This window comes from Sebastes fasciatus, chromosome 10 (genome assembly GCF_043250625.1).
Source record: "Sebastes fasciatus isolate fSebFas1 chromosome 10, fSebFas1.pri, whole genome shotgun sequence".
NCBI lineage: Eukaryota > Metazoa > Chordata > Actinopteri > Perciformes > Sebastidae > Sebastes > Sebastes fasciatus.
Genome location: NC_133804.1, coordinates 34732602 through 34760044, shown reverse-complemented (window position 1 = coordinate 34760044; position 27443 = coordinate 34732602). Strand labels below are relative to the sequence as shown.

The 27443-nt window shown below is 41.7% G+C and overlaps 1 long non-coding RNA gene across 1 annotated transcript; it reads left to right on the top strand.

Annotated features, from left to right (window-relative positions):
- The first annotated feature begins 1038 nt into the window (after positions 1 to 1038).
- LOC141775841 (uncharacterized) lies at positions 1039 to 27330 on the top strand. The gene is made up of 3 exons (XR_012595696.1): positions 1039 to 1428; positions 5334 to 5466; positions 26851 to 27330. It is a non-coding gene; the product is annotated as an uncharacterized LOC141775841 (long non-coding RNA).
- Positions 27331 to 27443: the final 113 nt, after the last annotated feature.

The window sequence follows — 27443 nt, the reverse complement described above, 5'->3', positions numbered from 1 at the left end:
CTGCATTAAGGCCTGCCAGGGCCGCTTCACGCCCACAGGACCCCCCCAACCCCCCCAAACCCCCTATCACCCTACATCACCCACCGTCATCCCCCAGCATGCCTCAGTACCAGAGAGGATCTCTGTGGAGCTCCAGGAGAAGAAGCTTCACCATGAAGTCTGTTGTTAGAACTTGATGTGATGTGATCAGTGATGAAAGACACGGAGCTGTTGGACGACCTGCAGAGTTCTTTATTATATTTATAATATTTATTATATTTATTATATTTATAATATTTATAATATTTATTATATTTATTATATTTATAATATTTATTATATTTATTATATTTATTATATTTATTATTCATCTCAGGTAAACGAGGTGTTAAAATATGGAAGCAGAAGTTTGATTGTTTGATTTCTGACTCTGTGTCTCGTGAAAATCTGTCACTTCCTCTCGATCTCATTTTCACTTTGTGGACTTCAGAAGAGACAGAAGACAAAATTATTTATTTTAACATCCATCCAAATTTATAAAGAAAGTCCTCTAACTCTACCTGTCCTGTCCTCTGTAACTCCACCTATCCTGTCCTCTACCTGTCCTGTCCTCTGTAGCTCCACCTATCCTGTCCTCTACCTGTCCTGTCCTCTGTATAGCTCCACCTGTCCTGTCCTCTGTAACTCCACCTGTCCTGTCCTCTGTAGCTCCACCTGTCCTGTCCTCCACCTGTCCTGTCCTCCACCTGTCCTGTCCTCCACCTGTCCTGTCCTCTACCTGAGAGAGAGAGAAGACAAACTGATTTATTTCAACTCTCTCTCAAAGTTTCTAGGGAGAAAGTCCTGTAAGTCTACCTGTCCCGTTCTCTGTAACTCCACCTGTCCTCTGTCCTGTCCCTTTACCTGTCTTTTACCTGTCCTGTAACTCCACCTGTCCTGCTCTCTGTCCTGTCCTTTACCTGTCCTGTCCTGTAACTTCACTTGTCCGATTCTCTGTTCTCTACCTGTCCAGTCCTATACCTGTCTTTTAACTCTACCTGTCTCTCTCTCTCTACTGCATAATGAGTACTTTTATACTTTTGATACTTTAAGAACATTTTGTTACCAACACTTGCGTACTTTTAGTTTGAATGCAGTATCTCTGCTTGTAATGGAGTACTTCCAGATTGTAGTACTGATACTGTTACTTAAATAAAACCTCTAAAGACTTCCTCCTCCACCTCTGGCTGCAGCTCCACCCACGTGGTTCACAGCCAGGTGACACACCTGAACAGGTGAGCCTCATCAGACACTGACAGGCTGACTGAGGACTGAGTGGATGTTTCACTCTGAATGTTTTCATGCTGTTGGTTGGTGTTGAAGCTGCCGACGGCGTCTTTACGTTAACGTGAGTCAAGTCTCTTTGTGTCTCCGTCCTCCGTGTTTCTCTGCAGGAACTAAAGAGTCCAGGTGAGCAGTGTGATCTCTCCTTCTGAATCTCTTCCCTCAGTTTGACTGCAAGCTGTCTTTTATTTCCTCTTCTGCGTTTCCATCAGCAGTTCAGGTTTCATAGAAAGGACGATCAGCCGCGACGCGCCGGCGTTTTATGACACTAAGCGGAGCAAACGTGGTTACAGAGATCCAGTTAGGGAGGAGTGATTGCTTTTCAGGAAGAAGTCCAACTAAACACGGCTGCTAATGCAGAGCGATCTGAAGAACAACGCTGGAATAAGCACATTTCATTTACAGCGAAATCTAATAAGTTAAATTAGCGAGCGCTCGTTTCATACCGCCGGCGGGAACCACCCCACCCTCCTCCCCACGAGGAGGAAGAGAAGAAGAAGAAGAAGAAGAAGAAGAAGAAGAAGAAGAAGAAGCATTGACGAAAACAAACAACAAGCTGTCTGAACGTTTGACAGCAGCTGCTCCGATAACCTGGAAACACTCGCTCCGTTCCAACTCCCTCCTCGCCCTTTTTGAGGTGAAACTGAACGGCTACCTCGCTCTCCGGCTCTCTGCAAGGTCGGCGAGAAAAAAGCTGAGGGCCCAATCAGGAGGTCCCTGAGCTGAGCCGCAGGAAACGCTCCGCCCGCCAAATCTTCTTCTTCTTCTTTTTCTCTGTTGGCGAAGGGCAGGAGGGACGGAGACGCCTCAGTCGGCTAATTAAAGAAGTTCAATTAGAGTGGCGTCAGATGGGTCAGCAGGCCGCTGGAGGACGCCACCCCCCCCATCTCCCCCGCCACCTATACCCCCGACATCAAAACAGCCTCAGACAGTCGAACCGCTGTTACCGTTTTAATCTCTGCTTCATCTAATCACAACAGAAACCTCCTTCTCATCATCATCATCCTCTTCCTCCCTTCATCCCTTCAACACAGGCTGTATTCTACACTATACTAGTACTACAACCTCATACTATACTAGTAGTACAACCTCATGCTATACTAGTACTACAACCTCATACTATACTAGTAGTACAACCTCATACTATACTAGTAGTACAACCTCACACTATACTAGTAGTACAACCTCATACTATACTAGTAGTACAACCTCATACTATACTAGTAGTACAACCTCATACTATACTAGTACTACAACCTCATACTATACTAGTACTACAACCTCATACTATACTAGTAGTACAACCTCATGCTATACTAGTACTACAACCTCATACTATACTAGTAGTACAACCTCATACTATACTAGTAGTACAACCTCATACTATACTAGTAGTACAACCTCATACTATACTAGTAGTACAACCTCATACTATACTAGTAGTACAACCTCATACTATACTAGTAGTACAACCTCATACTATACTAGTAGTACAACCTCATGCTATACTAGTACTACAACCTCATACTATACTAGTAGTACAACCTCATACTATACTAGTAGTACAACCTCATACTATACTAGTACTACAACCTCATGCTATACTAGTACTACAACCTCATACTATACTAGTAGTACAACCTCATGCTATACTAGTACTACAACCTCATACTATACTAGTACTACAACCTCATACTATACTAGTACTACAACCTCATACTATACTAGTAGTACAACCTCATGCTATACTAGTACTACAACCTCATACTATACTAGTAGTACAACCTCATACTATACTAGTAGTACAACCTCATACTATACTAGTAGTACAACCTCATGCTATACTAGTAGTACAACCTCATGCTATACTAGTACTACAACCTCATACTATACTAGTAGTACAACCTCATACTATACTAGTACTACAACCTCATACTATACTAGTACTACAACCTCATACTATACTAGTAGTACAACCTCATGCTATACTAGTACTACAACCTCATACTATACTAGTAGTACAACCTCATACTATACTAGTACTACAACCTCATACTATACTAGTACTACAACCTCATACTATACTAGTAGTACAACCTCATACTATACTAGTAGTACAACCTCATACTATACTAGTAGTACAACCTCATGCTATACTAGTACTACAACCTCATACTATACTAGTAGTACAACCTCATACTCTACTAGTAGTACAGTGTCATACTATACTAGTAGTACAACCTCATACTATACTAGTAGTACAGTCTCATACTATACTAGTAGTACTACCTCATACTCTACTAGTAGTACAGTGTCATACTATACTAGTAGTACAACCTCATACTATACTAGTAGTACAGTCTCATACTATACTAGTAGTACAGTGTCATACTATACTAGTAGTACTACCTCATACTATACTAGTAGTACAACCTCATACTATACTAGTACTACAACCTCATACTATACTAGTAGTACAACCTCATACTATACTAGTACTACAACCTCATACTATACTAGTAGTACAACCTCATGCTATATTAGTACTACAACCTCATACTATACTAGTAGTACAACCTCATACTATACTAGTAGTACAACCTCATGCTATACTAGTACTACAACCTCATACTATACTAGTAGTACAACCTCATACTATACTAGTAGTACAACCTCATACTATACTAGTAGTACAACCTCATACTATACTAGTAGTACTACCTCATACTATACTAGTAGTACAGTCTCATACTATACTAGTAGTACTACCTCATACTGTACTAGTAGTACAGTCTCATACTATACTAGTAGTACAGTCTCATACTCTACTAGTAGTACAGTCTCATACTATACTAGTAGTACTACCTCATACTCTACTAGTAGTACAGTGTCATACTATACTAGTAGTACAACCTCATACTATACTAGTAGTACAGTCTCATACTATACTAGTAGTACAGTGTCATACTATACTAGTAGTACTACCTCATACTATACTAGTAGTACAACCTCATACTATACTAGTAGTACTACCTCATACTATACTAGTAGTACAGTGTCATACTATACTAGTAGTACAGTCTCATACTATACTAGTAGTACAGTCTCATACTATACTAGTAGTACAACCTCATACTATACTAGTAGTACAGTCTCATACTATACTAGTAGTACAACCTCATACTATACTAGTAGTACAGTCTCATACTATACTAGTAGTACTACCTCATACTATACTAGTAGTACAGTGTCATACTATACTAGTAGTACAGTCTCATACTATACTAGTAGTACAGTCTCATACTATACTAGTAGTACAACCTCATACTATACTAGTAGTACAGTGTCATACTATACTAGTAGTACTACCTCATACTATACTAGTAGTACTACCTCATACTATACTAGTAGTACAGTCTCATACTATACTAGTAGTACAACCTCATACTATACTAGTAGTACAGTCTCATACTATACTAGTAGTACAGTGTCATACTATACTAGTAGTACTACCTCATACTATACTAGTAGTACAACCTCATACTATACTAGTAGTACTACCTCATACTATACTAGTAGTACAGTGTCATACTATACTAGTAGTACAGTCTCATACTATACTAGTAGTACTACCTCATACTATACTAGTAGTACAGTCTCATACTATACTAGTAGTACAGTCTCATACTATACTAGTAGTACAACCTCATACTATACTAGTAGTACAGTCTCATACTATACTAGTAGTACAGTCTCATACTATACTAGTAGTACTACCTCATACTATACTAGTAGTACAGTCTCATACTATACTAGTAAAATAATTAAAGAGAGAAAAGAATTCTATCAAATCAAATAATGGATTTTTCTTTTAAAAACATCAGTAATGTCTGAAGTTAAACCCGGCCGACGGTTTCATCCATGATCAGAGGAAAAATAAAACAAAATGCAGATTCCTCCTGTCTCCTGTGTGATTTATAGGCTCCCATCATGACGGCGGAGGACTTTCTAAGATGTATTTCTGTTTGCAGAGTGGATCCTGGAAGGAAACCCGTCCACCCGCCCGCCCGCCGCCACCAGGAGCCTCGCCGCTGTACGATGGCGACAGATTTGTGATTAAACGGCCACTTTGTCATGCGAGAGGGACATAATGCATCAACACAGGTGAGCGTGGAGGCCTGTTGTGGAGTTTATCATCATGACTGCTTCAGAAATTGAAATGGGTTATTTATTGGGTGTCAGTCACGTCGGGAACACACACATTCACACACGGCGCCGCGTTTCCCCGTCTGACTGTGACACTTGTTATTATTATTATTATTTTTTGTGACAGATCGCCCAAGCCGCAAATCTTTAGCTGCAGCCCATTAGTAATCCTGCGCCGCCGTCGGTCGGATGTTTATTATTTCCCAGCAGCAGGACGGATAATTTATGAGGGGAAACCTCGGCGTCTACCTACAGCTCTCAAACAGGAAGCAGGTCACAGACAATATTAAAGTCATCAAAACCAAATCCACCGAAGTGAGTCAGGCAGCAAACTAAAGCTATACGCTGTCACAGATTCATAACGGCGATACAGACACACCGGCGGTAGAGAGGGAAGGGAGGGGAGGAAGGAAGAGGGATGAAGAGTGATGATGGAAGGAAGAAAAATATAATGGAGGAGAGTGATAAGGACGAAGGAAAGGAAGGAGGAAAGATAGAAGAAGGAACAAAGAAAGGAGGTAAGAAATTAGGAACAAGGAAACGAAGAAGGGTGAAAGGAATGGTACGTGTCCACAGGGGCGTTGTTGGACGTGAGGGGTCGCGCCGCTTCCCCAGTATGGACGCATGATGGACGCATGATGGACGCATGATGGGCTCAAAGCACCTGATTGGACGCTTCCCCTCGTGGGCTGCTGCTCTCAGCTTTCAAACCGGAACCAACATGGCGGCTCGTTTAGAAATATATCATGAAAATGTGTTTCTGAGATGAGAAATAATCCACGAAGTGGCTGAATCTGTCGTCATTTCATATTGAAAATCGATTAGTTTGTTTAAAAGTTTTTCAGGAGGCAGCGAGTCGTCGCTGGACGCTTCTGATTTGCATAAAGAAGCTGAGACCTTGACTTTATGCAAATGAGGAGCGGCCGACGAGGCGCTAATGCATCGCACTGCTGCTTAATGAATGGGAAGAGTTTAACGATGGATGGAGGGATGGAGGAGAAGACAGAAGTTAAGAATGAGAAGAAATGGTGAGGAAAGGAAGGAATGAACATGTAAATACGTTCATGACGTGCAGTCAAAAAGCTTTATATGTGATCACCCTGCTTCTTGATTTGTTGTTTAATTATAACATCTTAAAATGTGGGCTTGTTCTAGTCGTCTTATTCAGATTTCTGGAGGATGTCGAGACTTATTTGACTTCCTTAACAAGCAGCAGCAAGAGGGAGGATTTATTATCTTATTTAAGAAGCCGACAGGTTCTCACTCTTAAAGGGACTGTTTGTAAGATTCAGAAATGTCTTGTTAACAGCTTCACCTGTGTCCGTTAAGTCAACTAAAGTCAGCGTCCTGTTGCTGGCGCTTGTGCTCGCTCTACATAGACATGAAGGAGCATCACTCAACACAGTGAGGAGACACACGTCAGCTAAAAGCACAATATCACTCTATATCTCAGCTGCTTGGCAGTAATGTTAGCTGACCAGACCAAGGTCTCTCCATGAATCAATGCTGATCCTAGTGTTGGCTTTTCCTGCCTCAGCCTCCCGACCGCGGCCGGAGGGAACAGGGGAGACGCCGGAGTTTTGGTCGGAGACGATAACGTTTCTCTCTGCGGAGCCCCGTCACTTCACAAGACACGGGAAACCTCTGTTGGTCTGGAGGAGCTGCAGCAGTTATTTCTGCACAAACGTCCACTGAACATTCACTAGATATTCTCAGAGCTAAACTAACTCTTCTGCAGTGTGGAGTGAGCAGCATGCACGTGAGAGGTGGAGAGAGAGAGAGAGAGAGAGAAGGTGCGCGGTGTGTGAGTGAAGGCAGGCAGAGGAGCAGAGACTCCGGTCCTGGAGACCAAAGCTACGGTCTCCCCCGCGTCCTCCGACCGCGGCCAACACTGTTTAACAGCTTCACTAGATACAACCAAGAGGTTTTGGTGGTTAGTTACAAACAGTCCCTTTAAACAAACTGAACAATGTACGGAAGCACAAAGCCTCACGAATCTTTCTGTGTAAACCATCTGAGGATCACAGCGCCACTATACGGCAAACTGTGCATGATTTGTAATAAGAGTGCACAGCAGTAGCGTGTCCAATAGACCGATAACAACACAACAGAGTGTGACCATACAGATGTAATTTAAAGCCTCCATACTATTCAAAGTCGGCTACTTACAAGAAATAATGCACATTCAAACATACAGTCACAGAGTGAAGAACTAACTAGATTCAAATAATAAATAGCTCTGTGTTTGTATTGACAAAATCTACAAAACAACAACACAGAAAATAAAAGTAATGTGTAGTTTTGGTTCGGAGGACGAGACCATAATCAGAGACTTTCAACAACAGGATCTGTTTTATTTTCCTTTCCATGCTCATGCACTAAACCGGTGCTGCTCCTTAAAGATTTACCACCAAGTTCACCTGTTTTCATATTTATATTATTACACTCAACGTCGATGAGGATTTAGTTTAAGTATGTTCTTAGAAATCTATTTATGGAGTGTGTCCTCGTCCAGGTGGACGTCTCTCAGCGCTGTCGGAGGTTTATAGGAGTTGGACTGATGTGGGGTCGTGTGTTGCGGTGGCGGCGGCGGCGGGTTGCGGACCCTGAATGGAGGGGAAGTTGGGACGGATGCAAATGAGCTCTCGGTTTAAATGTGGCTGTTTTTTTATTCATGGAGGATTGATCGAGTCGTGGTGTGGAGGAGATGAATGAAATATGCATGGAGCGGCCGCACTGTACCCGCCTGCCCGACCCGTGATTAATTTCACCTCACTGTGTGTGTGTGTGTGTGTGTGTGTGTGTGTGTGTGTGTGTGTGTGTGTGGGCTCGTCGTGCTGCGGCGCCGCGCGGCTCACGGCCCACCGAGATGGATCTGATGCTGTTTGACCGCCTGGTGTCGATCAACAGCTGGTGACTCAGCTCAGGCAGCAGAGAATCTTCTGGTAGAAACAGGAAGCGTTTAACCTCCTCAACCCTCATTTCACCCTTAAATCCTCCCTTAAATCCACCCTTAAATCCACCCTTAAAGGACCACACAGTTATTCTTAACTCACCTTATAAATTAAATATTGTAGCTGATCAAACTCGTTAACAGTTTGCTTATTAGAAGAAACTTTGGGTTTATTTTCCTGAAAAGTTTCTTACTAATATTAGTTGTCACGGGTTGCAGTTTTTTGTGCTTGTTTCCAAAGTGTAGTTGCTTTATTGGGCTCCTGTTTCTCTCCACTATACCGGTCTAGTTTGTCGTGTTGCAGGATCCATACACAACCCCGATCCCTCAACCGCAACCGCCGCCTTCACAGGGTTGATGGAGTTTAGCTAACGATGCCAGGTACTAAATGAGACTAAAGAAATATGGCAAAAAGTACAACAAAGACTGTGAAAAAGACAGTAGACTTAAATATTGGATCGTTTTCAAGTGGGGGACGACTCGAAGGCTTTTCGCTGCATCGAGCAAAGCCCAACTTGGGTGCAGCACCCTGTGGCGAGCGCAGCTTCAACATGAGCTCAAACTGCGCTGTGTCGCGAGCATAGACGGCTCTCCTCTGCCGGGAAACGACAGTTTGTGTAGCTGTATAGTCGTCCGAGTGGAAACGGTAGGGATTATATACGCTGTTAAATTCCAGCGAAAAGGAAAACCAAGGGTGAAATCGTGTCATAAATCGGGAGAGATACGGGAGAATCGTGATCCCGGGAGGAAACCAGGAGAGGGCGATGAAAACCGGGAGGGTTGGCAGGTCTGAACATCACGACCAAACTAAACACCAGGCTGAAAGTCCAGTGGTTCCTCCCAACCCGCCCACCGAAAGTGGTCTTCCTCACTTTATATACTACGTAACTAGCAGTTTTAGCCCTAAACCTGGAGCGCTCTCACAATATCAGACTCAGCGAGTTGTTTCCGTCCAACATTTTGAATGCAACGTTTCCGGCGTGTTCTTCCTGCTGCTTTCTCTCCAGTAAATGATTTGAATACCTTTATTCCACCTCTGCTCCTGTTTTCTCCAAAGGAACTCTCTCAGCTCTCTCAGCTGCAGCTCCTTCATCTTTTCGTTGTCGAACACGTTGTTGCCCGAGGCGCGAGCTTCCCTCTCCGCCTGTTTTCTGCTGGAAGACGAGGCGAGGCGCGGGATGGCGTTTCAGATCGGCCCAAAGCAGAGCAGAGACGTTACCTCCGGGCTGCAGGAGGGGTCTCATGTTTGTTTTATGACCGGCGTCCTGTATCGACCCGCCGGGCGTCCAGCTGCCAGCTGAACACCGTCGGTGTTTGGAGAAAGTGTTAATCGATTGATCACAACATGCGTCCTGACATCAGCAGAATAGAATCTCAGCACGTCAATCATTCGGCGTGTCGGAGTCCTGAAGCCTGAGAGGAGACGAGGGACGAGTGTGTCTCACATTCACAATGAAGACGACCACATCACGTCTGTTTCTGCTGCGCATTATAATCTTCCTCCCATCTGTTCACTGTAAAACACCTCAACTACATCATCACTCTACACTAACATGACATTTTATTAAAGTAATTACACAATTCTCCCATTTTACACATAAATCATCTCACACTGCAAAATGTTCCATTTTAACAAATACTTTAGTTCATTATTGGGCCGTAAAAACACTCATTTAAAAAAATATGACATGATATTCCCAATATTTTTTATGTGAAATCATTTTAAAACTGCAAAAATGATGCAATCTTGAGTCATATAGATTATTACTGAGTCATAAATCTAGTCCTAATCTTTTTATCTTAAAACAAGTCAAAGAATACTCAAATATTTTTAACACAAAATGTTCTTACATAACAAAATCTTTATCTATTATGTCTATTAATGAGTCCTAACATCACCCATCTGACATATTACATAATATTCCACATATCTTTTCGTATAAAATCATTTTACATTGCGGAATCCTAAAATATTATTTCATTATTTTATAACAAATCACTTAATACTCACAATATTTGCCAAAATCAGTGCTTCCCAGCGGTATATAAGAATAATTCTTAATGATATAATGAATTAAAATAACACAATCTGGACTGAGAAAAGCAGCAGAAAATGGAGGGATGGATTATAAATAATGAATTCCTTTAAGTTAATTCAAATATTCACTCTGTTCTAAGACGATGAGCATCCCGTAGCTGCTGTTTGCTGCAGATCTGACGGAGAGACCAGAGTTAAGACTTTTCTTAAGACTTTTTAACACCTCTAAGGCCTCTTTGAGGAATCCTGATTCAGTGCTTTTTAAGACGTTTCCAGGCCTGCAGATGCATAATAGGAAAATTGAAAGAGGAAATATTAGAATCAGAGATAAAAAGTAAAGTGTTCAGGGCAGCGTGTAATAATGAGTATTAAATCAAAGTGTTCCCTGCTCTTGTGGAAGCACTTGTGCTTGAGTAAAGTTTGATGAGTGGAGTCAGATCCTCCGGCGGCGTGTCCTCCTGTTATCCTCCCACTCATCGCGGGGCGACACTCTCAGCGCCGCCTCACAAATGTCAGACCGCTCTCTGCCAGCTGGGACTGTGAGTGTGTTTCTTTTCCTGCCGTTTCTCACACAGCGATCGTCGTGCTGCACTTTGCTGCTCCATCATCAGCGCCCCTCTGCCTTTATTTAACACCTTGCCGTCCGTCACCACCTCAGCTCAGACGCAGACGCTGGTTAGAGACGAGATGCTGAGATGTTACAGCTACGAGAGGAGTCCAGTTTAACCCTTTAGTAGATCCGTAGACGTATGTCGTAGGCTGTTACGCCCATTTTGGTTGACTGAAATGATAAAAGTTTAGTTTTTTATTCAGTGTATAGGCTACAGATTTATACAGTTGCAGAGGGGCTAAAGAGTCACATGTGTCTCTGGAGCTGCAGGTTGCAGACAGACTTCTGGGTTAGGCATATAGGCTATCCTGCGTGTCCTGCGTCCCTTCACAGTGTTGGTTGTGTTCGTCCTCAAGATGCAAGAACATGGCTGAATGAGGCAGCATGTCAGGACGTGATCTACGGTCAGGAGCAGACAGCTGCAACAAGAGTCAAGTTTTAAAAATAATTTAATCTCTGATAGCGCAACCATCGTCTCTTTTCCTGCAACAATCTTATTTTTTTCTACTACTCAGTAGTACTCGGTAGTACCCAGTAGTACTCAGTAGTACCCAGTAGTACTCAGTAGTACTCGGTAGTACCCTGTAGTACTCAGTAGTACTCGGTAGTACCCAGTAGTACTCAGTAGTACTCGGTAGTACCCAGTAGTACTCAGTAGTACTCGGTAGTACCCAGTAGTACTCGGTAGTACCCAGTAGTACTCGGTAGTACCCAGTAGTACTCGGTAGTACCCAGTAGTACTCGGTAGTACTCAGTAGTACTCGGTAGTACTCAGTAGTACTCAGTAGTACTCAGTGAAGTATATGAAGGATGCTGCTGCAGTCAGCGGAACATGTTGGTGAATCAGAAAGCTTTAGTCTTGTTATCACTCTCAGCTTGTATCTCAGTCAAAGGCCAAATCCCTCCTTCCTGTTCAGACCTGACCTTCTGCAGGAATCAGAGGATTATGGGAAATGATCTGTGTTTCCTGTGCACTAAACGTACATCATACGTCCGATAGGATCCGCTGCCGACGCTCACGTCAATCTGCGGCTAAAATAAAGCCGAGATAAGCGGAGAGAGCGATAAGCTGCAGCTCCTTCAAGTGTTATATGCTGCTGTTAGATCCTATCATCACTGCGGGCCTCCATGCAGCGTCTCCATGCAGGCGGCGCCGTGTTTTAACAACATATACAGCCTCGCTTAGCCCCGTCATATCAGGTTAGTGATCCCACAGGAGGGCGAGGGGAGAGCCAATGAGCTGCCCCGACCAAGCCCCCAAATAACAACAACAACAACAGCAACAACAACAACAACAACAACAGCAGCAGCAGCATCACAGTGAGACTCAATCTGACTCCAGATCATCTGTTACATCCAACACCACAGACGGACGGACGGACAGACAGATGTAGAAACTAAAGTATGAAACAAGACATCATGGTTTTAGCAGCAGGCGTTGCAGGTTTAGGTGTATTAGGAGCAACACGTACATACTGACGCTTTGTCACAACCCTCCGCGACACTTTTTGGTCGCTTAAACACGTCCTTAATGTTGTGAATTAAACAAAAACACTTTCTTAGGATTAGGCAACAAAACCACTGTAGTTAGGTTTAGGTAAAAAAACATGGTTGAGCTTAAAATGACTGTTTGTACAGTGAAAATGAAACTGAACGTTGTGAACGCGGGACACTTCCAGCGGTCTCCTGGATGAAAGCCTCGTGTTTGTTGGAGACGTGAGAAAAAAAATATTAAATTTTTTATCATCACAAAAAACATCCAGTGAAATAGCAAAAGGAGCTGTTGTTTGATCTCAATGGCAACTTTTATAAGAATCTTTCTTTTTAACGTTTATTACGTTTTGCGTTTTGTAATCCTGTAGCGGCGTTATTGTTTCCTATATTCGGTGTTTCATTTGCTCCGTTAGCGTTGGAGTGTGACGGCGCCCAAAGACGGATCTCTCACACCAAAAAGCATGAGATTAGGACTGAGCTCTGTCCACAAAACCCCAGCTGACTGTTGGATGAGCTTGTTTCCAATATGTTAATGAGACAGCTTTGGAGTTTGATGATGGAGCTGTCGGTTAGCAGTTTCCAGTCTTTATGCTAAGCTAGGCTAATCCATCCGGAGAGTCCATTTAAACAGGTTTCTAAACAGATTCTGGACCAGCAGGACAGTTTTCTGTGGCTGGACCCAGTTGTGTTTATCACATCCAGATCAATAATCTGCCTGTTTACTCTCCATAAATCCTCTCTGTCTCTGTCTCCATCTCCGTCTCTCTTCTCATATTATGTCTCCTGGTGTTTACTGTGGTTGGCGTGTTTATGAGCAGGTATAGCCTCTCTACTCTGATCTGAAGCGTTGCGGTGTGTTTAAGTTGTCGTGTGGATTAACGGATTTTTCTAACAGTGGCAGCAGGACGGCGTTATCATCTCAGCGTATGTAAATGTTTCCTCTCATCCACTTTCTCTTTCCATGAACAACGTGTGATGCAACCGCTTCTCAATTTATCTCAAACAAAGCAGAGAAACGAGGAGAGAGCAGACGTGTTTCTGAAAAGAGAAAGAACACACATGCAAATGCAAATTATTCTGCTCTCTGAAATATGAATTGTTTAACACTTTTTTTTAGAAAGGTGCGCAACCGTGATAATATTCTGAAACCCCTTAAAGTTGCACTAATCAATATCTTCTCTGTTAACGGCGGATTAAAGGAGGACCTGCTGTGTGAAAGTGTCACTCGTACTGATGAATGTTGTTTTTTACTCAAATAATGAACTTCTGTTGTAATGAACAATCAGTTTATAGTATAATAACGTGACTGTGTTACTCTAAAGTGGATGTAGTGTTAAGTTACTCATTAAAAGGGAAGTTTGAGCTTTAGCTTCGATACGTTGGCCTTTTAGTTACAAGAGGATTTAAATCTAATCCTTTAAATTTGATTGGATCACTCAAAAGTGGATTCGTGAATACAGAGTGAGATGGAGCTGCAGTGAGTTTGAGTTTTACATATTTGTTTATATATAACGAGAGATAACCAAAAACATTGAACACAAGAGACGGAATCAGAAACTGGAAAATGTATTTTTTTTATTTTTCTGCGTCTTTAAGGCGACTTTTTAATATTATTTTGGCCATCAACGTCTTGGTTTTTGGCGTCTCCGTCTTGAATTTTTGGCTGTTGTCCTACGAATGTCCAGCTACACGTGTCAATTTCTGCTCGTTACATGCATACAGTCTTTTCAAAATAAACTTCCATCTTCACAGGAAACAACTTCCTTAGGTTTAGGTAAAGACGGTGGTTTGGGTTAAAATAACTACAGAAATGGCGTTCAGTACTTCAGTACGGAAGTTACGTGACAAATAAATCAACATTGACTTCTGGTTTCACACGGGACACAAACACCGATCACCCATCTCCACCCAAACTCAAAGTTTGGTATTTTTTGATCCATCCTGACCTCCTCCCTGCTCTGCTATTGTCACTATTTATAATTCCTGGTTCAGGATTAAGTGGATTACATATGAATTGATTTTGTGGCGTATACACGAATTACAGTGCATCACTTTTAGTAAGTATATAACGGAGTATGAGATCAGCTAGCATGGTCGCACGATTTTTTGCAGTGTAGCAGATAAACTGTTAAAATAGACATTAATTATTTGCAGCACAAAAACAAAAACAACATCTTAATATCAGTTTCTGCAGTTTTTTACAGTGCAACAGATAACTTGTTGAGATGAATCTTTTACAGTGTAAAGATGAGCTGATTGAGACGGGTGTCATTTTTCCCGGCTGTCTCCACAGTACGAGCATGTGAGGACATAAATAAGAAAGCAGAGCGGGCGTTTCTGCAGCAGATCTCATGATGTAACACGGTGAAAGCGTTAAACTGAGCTGCGTGATTTGCATGTGAGATAATCTTGCGAGTCGCTGCTACGGCGAGATCAAAGTTGACGCGTCACCGTCGTCTCCGTATCAGCTGATCGGAGTCGACCTCGAGGCTTCTCGGAGTGCGACTGTTTCATGTTCACAAGTTCATCAAAGCGGCGGGAAATCACAGCGGAGCTAATTACAGCCCCCTCCAACTCGCTTCACTGCAATTAACCTTATTGAATTTTTCCTGCAGTTCGGTGTTTGACAAAAGTAACGGAGGCTGTCGAGCTTCCTGGATCACATTCACACATGTTGTTTGACTTTGTTTCTGTTGCCTCGGGCTGCGAACACGCCGAGATATATACTGCATCTAAACATGCATCACCCCGTCTCATCTTTACACTTCAACACTACAACATCACAAGATGTTTTCATATCGTTCCTCTTGTTCTTTCTCTTGTTTTCTACAACTGGAACGAGACAGAATGATTCACATCACTGAATTAATATAACAAATAAAGCTGCTGGTTCAAGCAACAAGTTGAATAATCTCAATTACGTGAACATTAAGTAACATAAGATTAGATAAATACGCCCCTGTTGATCCCACAGGCTGTATAAGAAGTGGACGTAGTCACCATGAGGTCACCCAGTGGTTTGCTGACAACGGTTTTGAAGACTCGAGTTCGGCATTTTGGCCGTCACAATCTTGGTTTTTAGCCGTCGCCATCTTCTTTTTTTATATATATATATATAAAATGAATGAAACTAGTCTGACTACTACTACTGCATATCAGTGCCATTGTATGTTTGTAAAATGATAATTATGGAGCCGGGGGAGGGGTTTAATATTTCCAGGATTAAGGTATAGTATTATATAGTCGTAAATTGACCCCTCAGATTCATCTGGTGACCCTCTAAAGGGGCCGGACCCCTCGGTTTGGAACCACTGGATGATTAAACTAGTTTCCAGTAAATAAAGTATTTAAAAGTGGCTGAAACATAACATTTATTTTGTCTTCTTTTTGTCAAATATAACTTCCATTGTCTGTAATCAGATATCACATGTACTGTATGCATTCCACTCTCCTGTATCTGTAAACACACAGGGAAGCATTCCTGGTTGAGCTTTTATTCATATTGTTCTCTTTATAAAATGTGATAATAGCCGTGTAGCAGCAGCAGCGACGGCGGTCGGCCTTGACTCCGCCGGCCTCTCTGTGAACAGCAGCCGGTCTGACATGAACGACTTCCAACTGCAAACAAAAAGGCCGATTCAAAGCTCTCCGCTGGTGACAGAGGCAGCAGACCTTGACTGTGTTGTGATCAGTGTGCTCCTCCTGGTGTCTGCACACAGATGAATAGAGTAAAAAATGCTCAGCAGAGTGGCAGAAAAGAAAAACCCTCACCGGCAGAACGGCTCATTTCGCTTCAATTCAAACCTTCAGTCATGTTTTCCTGCTGATCCTGAAAAAACAGCATTAAATCATCTCTTTCTGCCTCCGTCTCGGCCGTCCTTTCTGGCCTTTGGATGTGTGAATAGATCTCAATAGGAGGCGTTTCATTTGATCTACTGGATGTGCCTGCTTTTTGTTCTCTATTTAAGTTTGTGTGACTTTTATTCCATGACATCCATTCCCAGCCGTTGTTTAGTACCTTTTTAAAGGACAGTTTTATTACAGCTTTGGGTGTCATTTTCACAGTTTTGTCCATCATTGTACTAATAATAATAACAGCTGAGATCTGGGAACACGGCGACGAAAGGAGTTCAACAAGTCCTCAAATCTAAACAGACAACGTGATTTGTCAGTGATCCGCCACCTCTCTGGGGATCAGGTTCCATGTAGGGAAGTCTGTCCAGAGGGTCTCAGGAGGTTTATTACTCTGTTTGCCACCAGATCACACGCAACTAAAGTCAAAACCAAAAACACAACAACAACAAAATAGTGAACTCAGTTTAATGGGCTAAACAGGGACATTCAACCCATGTCAAACTTAAAAAATGTGAAAAACGTTAAAAGAAAAAGTGGAAAAATATCTGAAAACTATTTGTAAAATATGTGAAAGAAATATGTGAAAAATGTCCTAAAATTATTAGTAAAATATATGAAAAAACAATATGTGAAAAATATCAGAAAATGTCCTAAAAGTATTCATTAAATATATGAAAAAAAATTCAGAAAAATGCCCTAAAATTATTAGGAAAATATGGGAAAATAATGTAAAATGTCCTAAAATGATATAGTAAAATATATGAAAAACAATATGTGAAAAATGTTCTAAAAACATTAGAAAAATATAAGAGAAAAAATGTTGATTTTTAACATTATTAAAAGGAAAAGCAAATCTGAAACCATCAAATGTTTTTACATGAAAAAATGACTCCAACCAACAAAATAGTTTAGAGTAGAAATATAAAAAAGGAAATACTTATAAATATAAAAAAGGAAATACTTGAGTACAAGTACCTCAAATGTGTCGTTAAGTACAGTACTTGAGTAAATGTATAGTTATACAGTATTCCTCCTCTGACGGCACGTCAGTCATCCTGAAGTGCAGCAGAGAGGAAGCAGGAAGTGGCAGCTGTCTAACAACGACGTCTTCATCTCACAGTCACCTTCATCTTCCTGACTTTCAGTCCTGTAGTTAGTGTTTAGTGTAGAACATGGACAGCGTGGTGTTTCCTGCCCGTGAAGGCATCACAGGCCAAACTGACAGCGGTGGCGTTTAATTCTCTGCTCCGTCTCCTTCTCCTCTCCGGCTGCTGCTCGGGGGGAAACTGAGAGGAAACGACGAGCCAAGACCCGTATTTAATTAGTTCTTCTTCTACTTCCTCTACAAAACCCGCCGCCACTGTCAGGTTTCCCCGAGCAGGAAGGTTGTTGTTGTCAGGCAGCCCGTTCAGCCACTGAGGCCACTGATTCACGGCGGCGTGATCGCACACTCTCCCCATTAATTAAAGTTGCATATGAAGTGTCTGCAGGGAATCGCTGTTTCGCAGCCAAACTCCCATCCAGATGGTTGCTGATATGAAGCCTCGGAGGACGGCTCTTTTGTTTCTCTCCGCCACGCAGACAAATTTTACATTTCTATACAGTTAAATGAACTTCCTCTTAATTGTTGGATATTAAACTGAGTAACTTCTGGTCACGTCTGAAACTTTGGAGAGCTTGTTGACTTCTGTGTTGACGCTAGCAGGCCGATATGGAGGTGAATCCCAACGGTCAGCTCTTCTTCTTCTTCTATTTGTTGAAGTATAAACAGGCAGATACCAGAAGTATTTTATATTCAGCTTCTTTTCTCGGATATCTTAGATTTCTAGTTTAGGTTTTAATGGCATATTTAAAGCTCTAATTTATATTTTCTGGAAGGTGAAGCGAAATTCCTGCATGACAACTGACAGAAAATGTCCTAAAGATTTTAGTAAAATATGTAAAAAAAAACAAAATAGCTAAAAAATGTCAGGAAAAAAAAATCCAAATGGTTATTTATATATATGTATTTATATATATAGAGAGATATATAGATCTATATAGATCTATATCTATATAGATCTATATCTATATAGATCTATATAGATATAGATCTATATAGATATCTATATCTATATATATATATGTGAAAAATGTTTGAAAACTATTAGTAAAATATATTTAAAAAAAATATTTGAAAAATGTCAGAAAATGTCCCAAAATTATTAGTAAGATATATCAAAAATAGATATCTAAAAAATGTCTTAATATTATTAGTAAAGACTTTGAAAACAATATGTTAAAAATGTCACAAAATCTTCCTAAAATTATTTGTAAAATATGTGGAAAAAATATGTGAAAAATGTCAGAAAGAAATCTAAATTATTAGTAAAATATATATAAAAACATATAAAAAAAAGTCGGAAAATGTTCTAAAATTATTAGTAAGATATATGGAAAAATGATGTGATAAATGTCAGAGAGAAATGTCCTGAAGACTGGTAACTTTGTGGAAGTGAATGGGGATCTAAATAAAGAATAAAACATCAGATAACATTAAAACTGTAAATATTCCTTTAGTGCACATACGATTTAGATGGTGGCCGATTACCCGCTACCAGTGAACCGCCCCATGAACGACTCTTTTGGTTCTTTATTTTTTGAATATTATAGAACCAAGACAAAACTGACAGAGAAAAAGTCCCAAATACCAATCCGTCTGCTTCAGCACCACGGACAGCGCCGTAGATTCATCAACACACAGCCAGTCGGTCCATCTCTTTGGTTCAGACTGAAATATCTCAGTAGCTTCTGGATGGATATCCATGAAACTCTGTACAGATATTCATGGTTCCCAGAGGATGACTCCTGCTGGTTTTGGAGATCCTCTGACTTTCCATCTAGTACCACTAGCAGTTAAAAATTTCAGTTGGTCCAATACTTTGGTCTTTACCTGCGAACCGAAAGACAATCCATCTGTCTCCTTTGTGATTTAGCAGCTTTGAAGGGCTGTTTTCTTTTTGATGGAGCAAAGCTAACAGTTTCCCCCTGCTTCCAGTCTTTGTGCTAAGCTAGGCTAAACACATCCTGGACCTATCTTAGGCAAACAGAGATGAAACTGATAATATGTTGTATTCTAGCTCTGGGGAGGAGCAGGAGGTTTTGTTGAGGTCTTGTAAGACTGTTCCTTCATTTAGTCCATAAACTTTAGAAACAGAAGATCTGAGACATGCTGTAAGATTCACATACTGCACACCCTGAAAATCTCCTGCAAACACCTCCTGATCCGCCCAGATAAAGGGCCTCTGGATGCAGAAGTGTGTGTTTTTATCATCCGCTGACCACAGTTTTTAGCTGACAGTGCTGCTAACCTCTGGCAGTAAATGCTGATGTGAAGCTGTTAGCAGAGGGAATATCACACTGAACCTCATCATGTTCTTACTGCCTCCATTTATCACCGGCAGCTTGTTAACCTTTTACTGCCGACTTCCAGCAGAAGAGACTTTACAAACCAGTGGACTTCTTTCAGTCCACGTCATAAAGACAACCAGCTCACAGTGCAGTGAAAGGACTACAGATAATGGAGCATAAAGATCAGGCCGGCTTGTTTTCTAATGCCCATAACTCAGTATACAGTACGTTTCATTGCTCTGCTATCAAAAAGTAAATTAAAGGCCTATTTGTTCAGGAGTAGTATTATGTTGAGGACTCATGTAGCTACTGAATCTAAAATTCATAAAATCTTCTAGCAGGCCGCAAACAGCTGCTTCTAGCGGGACGCAAACGGTTGTTTCTAGCGCTGCAAACAGCTGCTTCTGGTGGGACACAAACAGCTGCTTCTAGCACCACAAACAGCTGTTTCTAGTGGGACACAAACAGCTGCTTCTAGCACCACAAACAGCTGCTTCTAGCGCCGCAAACAGCTGCTTCTAGCACCACAAACAGCTGCTTCTAGCGCCGCAAACAGCTGCTTCTAGCGCCGCAAACAGCTGCTTCTAGCGCCGCAAACAGCTGCTTCTAGCGCCGCAAACAGCTGCTTCTAGTGCCGCAAACAGCTGCTTCAAGCGCCGCAAACAGCTGCTTCTAGCACCACACACAGCTGTTTCTAGCGCAACAAACAGCTGCTTCGAGCGCCGCAAACAGCTGCTTCTATCGCCACATATAGCTGTTTCTAGTGGGATGTAAAAACAGCTGCTTCTAGCACCACAAACAGCTGCTTCTAGTGCCGCAAACAGCTGCTTCTAGTGCCGCAAACAGCTGCTTCAAGCGCCGCAAACAGCTGCTTCTAGCGCCGCAAACAGCTGCTTCTAGTGCCGCAAACAGCTGCTTCTAGTGCCGCAAACAGCTGCTTCTAGTGCCGCAAACAGCTGCTTCAAGCGGTGCAAACAGCTGCTTCTAGTACCGCAAACAGCTGCTTCTAGTGCCGCAAACAGCTGCTTCTATCGCCACATATAGCTGTTTCTAGTGGGACGTAAAAACAGCTGCTTCTAGCACCACAAACAGCTGCTTCTAGTGCCGCAAACAGCTGCTTCTAGTGCCGCAAACAGCTGCTTCAAGCGCCGCAAACAGCTGCTTCTAGCGCCGCAAACAGCTGCTTCTAGTGCCGCAAACAGCTGCTTCTAGTGCCGCAAACAGCTGCTTCAAGCGGTGCAAACAGCTGCTTCTAGCACCACACACAGCTGTTTCTAGCGCCGCAAACAGCTGCTTCTAGCACCGCAAACAACTGTTTCTAGTGGGATGCAAACAGCTGATTCTAGCACCGCAAACAGCTGCTTCTAACACCGCAAACAGCTGTTTCTAGTGGGATGCAAACAGCTGTTTATCTGTCTTTAATCGTAAAGCTACTTGTATTCAGTATCTTTATGTCGTTGTTCTTTAGTGTTTCTTAGGCTTTTGCATCATTCATTTTATTCAATGAAAAAAGTTTGCCCCTTGCCGTTTTCAACATGCCCCTCGTTCACTTCATCCTGGCGCCCGGCCGTCTGGGTGTCGGACTAACGAAGTGTCCTGTAGCGTTACTCAGTACTCAGACATCAGTAATATAGGCCTGTGTCTTAGTTACAGTTTTGCTCTTGAATATCTCTCTCACCTGATTTTAAAGATTTACATCTTTCTTTATAAGCTTCTTGTCGTCATAGATAATTAATCAAGATGTACCGGTTGTCTTTCTCTTTTTTTCAGCTTCTATCAAAGAGCATCTGTGTGTGGAGGTTTAGTTAAACAGCATGAATCTCTCTGTCAGAGACGCTACACCTGTTCTGCTGTTTTTAACGTAGTTTAACGACTACCACATTAGTCCTGAGACGTAATCCTCTCCTATCATGATTCATGCTGCAGCTGAGCCAAACACCTCCTGTTTTCTTTCTTTATAAACCATCTCTGAGCAGAAATTTTCCATACGAGGATGTGAGAGCTCATCAGGCCTGTCGAGGACGGGAAGCAATAGTCGCCATCTGACTCCCGGCGGCCGCGTGGAAACGAATATCTATCAGCCTCCACCAGCAGCTCGCTGTAAATCAGCATGTGGTGGGAACATATTTCCTCCTCTCCCTATGGCAGCCTGCGAGGGGGGAAAAGCACAACGCTGTAACGTATGAGTGTTTGTGTGGCGGAGATTTGGAAACGACGTCAAACTGTCAAATGACCCGCATCAGTAAAAAAAAATGAAAACAAACGACGAAGTAAATAAGCTGAAAATATGAAACCGGAGGCCCATAGATCTTCAGCAGAGAGAGACACGCTGCTCAGGTGTGACATCCGGCAGACGACACGCATGACAAATGACCCGACACGGGGAGGGGGGAGGAAGAGGAGGGAGGAAACAGGAGGAGGGGGGAGGAAGAGGAGGAGAAGAGATCAAGGACAAGAAGAGTCGTAGAAGAAACAGAAGAAGAAGAAGAAGAAGGGCAGGAAATAGGAGTGTGATGTGAAGGAAGAGGAGAAGAGGGAGAGGAGGAGAAGAAGAGAGAGAACTAAGAGGAGGAGAGGAGGAAAAAGTGGAAAGAGGAGAAGGACAGGCCAATAGGAGTGATGGGGAGAAAGAGGGGAAGAGGGGGACAAAAAGGAGAAGAAGAAGAGTTGATGAAGACGAGTGGGATTAATGGTTATGGAAGAGGAGGAGAGAACACATCAGTGGAGGAGTAGAGGAGGAAGAGGATAAAAAGATGAGGATGAAAGGGAGGAGGAGGAAGAGGAGAAGGAGGGGAAGCAAAGGGGAGGAAGAGGAGGAGAAGAGTTCAAGGACAGTAAGAGTCGTAGAAGAGAAAGAAGAAGAAGGGCAGGGAATATGAGTGATGAGGAGGAAGAGGAGAAGAGGCAAAGAAGTACAGGAGAAGAAGAGGAAGAGGAGGGGGAGAAGAACAAATCAGTGGAGGAGGAGAGGAGGAAAAGGTGGAAAGAGGAGAAGGGCAGGAGAATAGGAGTGATGGGGAGGAAGAGGAGAAGAGGAGGACAAAAAGAAGAAGAAGAAAAGTTGATGTAGAGGAGGAGGGAGAAGAAGAGAGAGAACTATGGGGAGGAGTAGAGGAGGAAGAGGACAAGAGGCATACAAAAAAGACGTAGGAGAGGAAGAGGAGGTCAAGAGAGGAAAGTGGAAGAAGACGAGAGAACAGGATCCTGCATATAGACCTGGTAGTTGAGGAGCTCATCTTGATGTATTCTGTCTGTCTGGGTGAATCTCTCCTTCCTGTAGGGATGAAGAGGATATTTAGCGGAAGGTCAGCAGACGAGGTTCAGCCTCCCGCTCAGACTCTGACCTGTGGTGAGAGTTTAACAGTTTAACAGTTTAACAGTTTAACAGCGTCGTCCTCTCGGCTGCTTCATCTGTCATTAACTCTAATAATTACACCTAACTGTGAGTGTGTTTTCCTGCAGCATGTGAAGCGTTTCTCTGCTGGCTGTTAAAAGACGATTAGTTGAGAGAGAGTCCACGCTTTACTGCCCAGAACATCCTGCAGAACCTCCCGCAAACACTTTAAAAAAAAAGATTTAATTTAAATAGAGAAACTGTGAATGATAACTCCAACCGAGCCATCGTTCACACGGAGGTGATGAAGACGTAACGGCCGAGTTATTGAGGGGGAAATTAAAATGCAGAATCAGACAATCTGGTCATTTCTGTTTCTCCTCCGTTACCTTCTCTCTCTCTCTCTCTCTCTCTCTCTCTCTCTCTGTTAAACGCTCACAGCTCTGACAGTTTGATTTTGGTCGCAGCAGATAAAATCACTCATCTTCGTGACATGATGATGGAGAGTGTGTGTGCGTGTGTCATAGATCCAACGCTAAAGGATCAGAGATCTGAAATAAGGTAAAATACACCGATAACAAAGGAGGCACAAAACTAAAAAATACACCTTCCAACAACTGGAAAGCTGTCAGTCAATCAGTAGAAATGTTTATTTACTAGGGGAAAAAAAATTGATGATTATAAATTGATGTTTTAATGCCAGAATGGATATATCTGCTTCATCTGAGTCTATGTGGAGGTAGAAGGAAGTTACCGCTTTTATTGTGGTAGTCTGAGTAACGTGACGTCATATCCGTTCCGTATCCGTCAACCAAAACAAACCTCAGAGAGTGTAAACCGTTGGAGGGTCGTCGTGGATACGACCTGCACCCTCCCATGTTAAATCCAGCGTGGTAAACACTACACATCCAGTAAAGGATGGAAACACTTTGGGTTTCACACATTGACAGGAAAAGCAGAGCTACACAGAGAAGAGATAAAGCTGCATGCTAACTTCTAAAAAAGGCAGAAATATGTCAAAAAAAGTCTGAAAAATTTAGCAGGAAACGTTATGGTATGACGGTAACGTTATGGTATGACGGTAACGTTATGGTATGACGGTAACGTTATGGTATGTCGGTAACGTTATGGTATGACGGTAACGTTATGGTATGTCGGTAACGTTATGGTATGTCGGTAACGTTATGGTATGGTGGTAACGTGGCGGTGGAGCCGGCCACCTCTCTTGTCTCCGTGGTCAAATGGGCCGACGCTACAACTGTAGAGCACCCAGATACTGACATTTGTGTATATATATACTAAATACATCTATGGAAATCAGATTGATGGATTATATTCACCAGAAGTATAAAACACTATAAATTAAAAAAGAAAATACCACTAATCTGTGAGGGAAATGTCTTTATTCTTTATTCTACGATGACAGATATATTTGACTTCAGGACGTCTCTGACTACATACATGCTGAAAAACAAACATTTTTACTGAATTCATTTAGAGATTTTTCAGAGTAAAAGTCCCTAGAAGTGTGTGATTCAACTTTTTCCCTCATGGTATAGAGGTAAAGAAGTTAAAAATTGCAATAAATTGCAATATCGAATCGCCACCCAAGTATGGAGACAGTATTGAATCAGGAGATAGGTGTATCGTCCGTGTAAGCTCCCTGAAAACAGTCCTGTAGTGCAGATGAACACACCAGCAGACTCTGTTTCCATGCAGTTGTTTAGCTGCAGCAGTTAAAGACATCAGTAACGGTGGAGGTTGACGTACTGTAGTTTTAACGGCGTCTGGTCCTCAGAGAGCAACAAACATCGGTTCAACATCTCGACGATGAGCCGAGCACCGAGCCGCCTGCTTTATAATTAAAATCCCATAACTGTTGGTGTTCACTTCACAATAAACATGATAAACTCTGACAGTCACTGACTGTGTTGATTACACTGTTTGCTGTTTTCTTTAATTGCACATTAGCACATTTAGCAGGACTCTATCTATACGAGAGTTTATTTACAGTATGTGACTGTGTGCTGGAGTGGGAGGACGAGGAGGAGGACGAGGAGGAGGACGAGGAGGAGGAGATGTTAAACAGAGCAGAAGACAATAAAGAGCTGAAATTAAACCAGAACCTCCAGAGCGTTAAGCTATCACACGGTCTACGGTCGCAGTAAACACGTGGTTAACGTTGCTTAAGTTCAGGCAACAAAACTGCTAAACACAACATGGTTGAGCTTAAAATGACTACGTTTGTACAGTGAAAATTAAACTGAACATTGTGAACACAAAACACAAACAAACAGCGAACATTATTAAATGTAGCAAAAAATATTAAAGAAAATTGGGCTATTAGTTAATTGATAAAATGTGACATAAATTTATATTTCAGTTTTAATTTGTTTCTTAATTAATTTATCTTTGTATTAATTCCCTCATTTATTTAATCTTCTGTTTAATTTCCCTTTTATTTACTTATTTATTTAGTTTTAGTATTTTTTTAAAGTTATTTAATAATTTTTGTGTTTATTTTTAATTTATCAATTTATTTTTGCGCTTATTTTTTTATTTTATATTTATATTCAAATATAGTATTTATTTATGCGTTTATTTATTTATGCAATATTTTCCCTTCACATTTCACCCCTTATTTATTTCCCCAAACTTATTTATTTCTGTATTCTTTTCTTTATTTTTACATTTCTTTATGCATTTCTGCCTCATTATGCAAATAAGGGGGCTGCCACTGTATAAAATTAGTACAAATAATACAAAAATTAATTAATTAATGTCTAAATTTATTGTTAATATTATTTTTGCTACATTTAATGACATATTTATTTATTCATCGACTTATTTATATATTTATTAATTAATTTGAGTTTTTGGCAGGTTCCGTCCTCCGTATTTAGCCTAGCCTAGTAGCTCCACTGCTGCTACTAAATGTCTCATTAGTATATTTCTATTTGTACAGATGTTCAGTAAAGCAGATGTTTTCTGTGTGGTTGAGCCTCGCTCTTATGGCGCTCTGTTGACTCCTTCTTCTGTTGTATTTCCCTCCACCTGTCCAGCTGCATCGTGTCCTCGCGTCCTCCCGAGGACGCTCGCTGTAGCGCCTCCATCCCCCCCGCCCCCGGTGTTTAACCCCCCACCGCTCCGACTGAACCTCAGTATAAAGTTGAGTTTAACAAGCGGAGTGTTGGATTTCAAGCAGCATCGTCTCAGCTTTTCCTCTCATTAAGCTTGTGGGAGATTTCTTCTCTTTTCTTCTCCGCGGTCGCTGAAGTGGAATTACACCTCGGCGCTGCTTTTCTTCTTCGGGGTGCTTTTATGGATCTCGGCTTCTCCTGCAGCCGGGCGGCAGATTATTAATCAGATTCATAAATAATAAAAGCGAGGCCCCTGGGCACCGGGGGGGCCACTGCTTCTTCCACGGCGAGGAGAAATGATGGAGGATAAGTTAGAGAGAACAATATTAACACAAAGCCAGCTGGATTTATCCAAAGTCTGCTTACGGTCCACCCGAAGAGGACGTCTTTATAAAAGCTGAGCCCGTTAATATTCAGCCGGCAGCTCAGGACTGCGGGGGAAATTAGCATGAGGCTAATCTCTCTAATGCTCTGTGTGTTTAAGCTAACGGTGCTAAGCTAACCTGCTACCTCTTGTTTCTGTCACAGGTGACCTCTGCAGCACGGAGAGTTATTCTGAAGTTTACTGAGACTGATTCATCCAAATATTCACATTAACTCTGTCATAAGGCTGCACAATTAATCCAATATTAATCGCAATCACGATTTTGGCTTCTCACAATTAATGAACATGATCTACTGTGATGTCAACGCTTACAAATGCTCTGCTCATAGAAAGTTCTGCTGCATAAATCAAGCGCTTACGGAGCACGTTATGGTGCGTTCAAGCTCTACTCAGTAAAAATAAGGTGATTGTAAATTATAACGCTATCACGATGCGTTCAAATGTAAGAAACCTGAATAAATCCGGAATTATGAGCTGTTTAACTTCCTAACAATAGCTCTAAGCAGCTTCTGATATATAATTACAATTACTAATGCCAAGATTTTTTTGAATCAAAGCAAATATTTAAATAAAAATACAATCATTTATTTCCTAATCATTTGAATTGTGTTTTTTTATGCAAATAACCACTATAGATGACAACAACAAAGTAAATCAATGAATAATCGTGATCTCAATATTGATCAAAATAGTCGTGATTATCATTTTGGCCGTAATCGTGCAGCCCTACTTCATC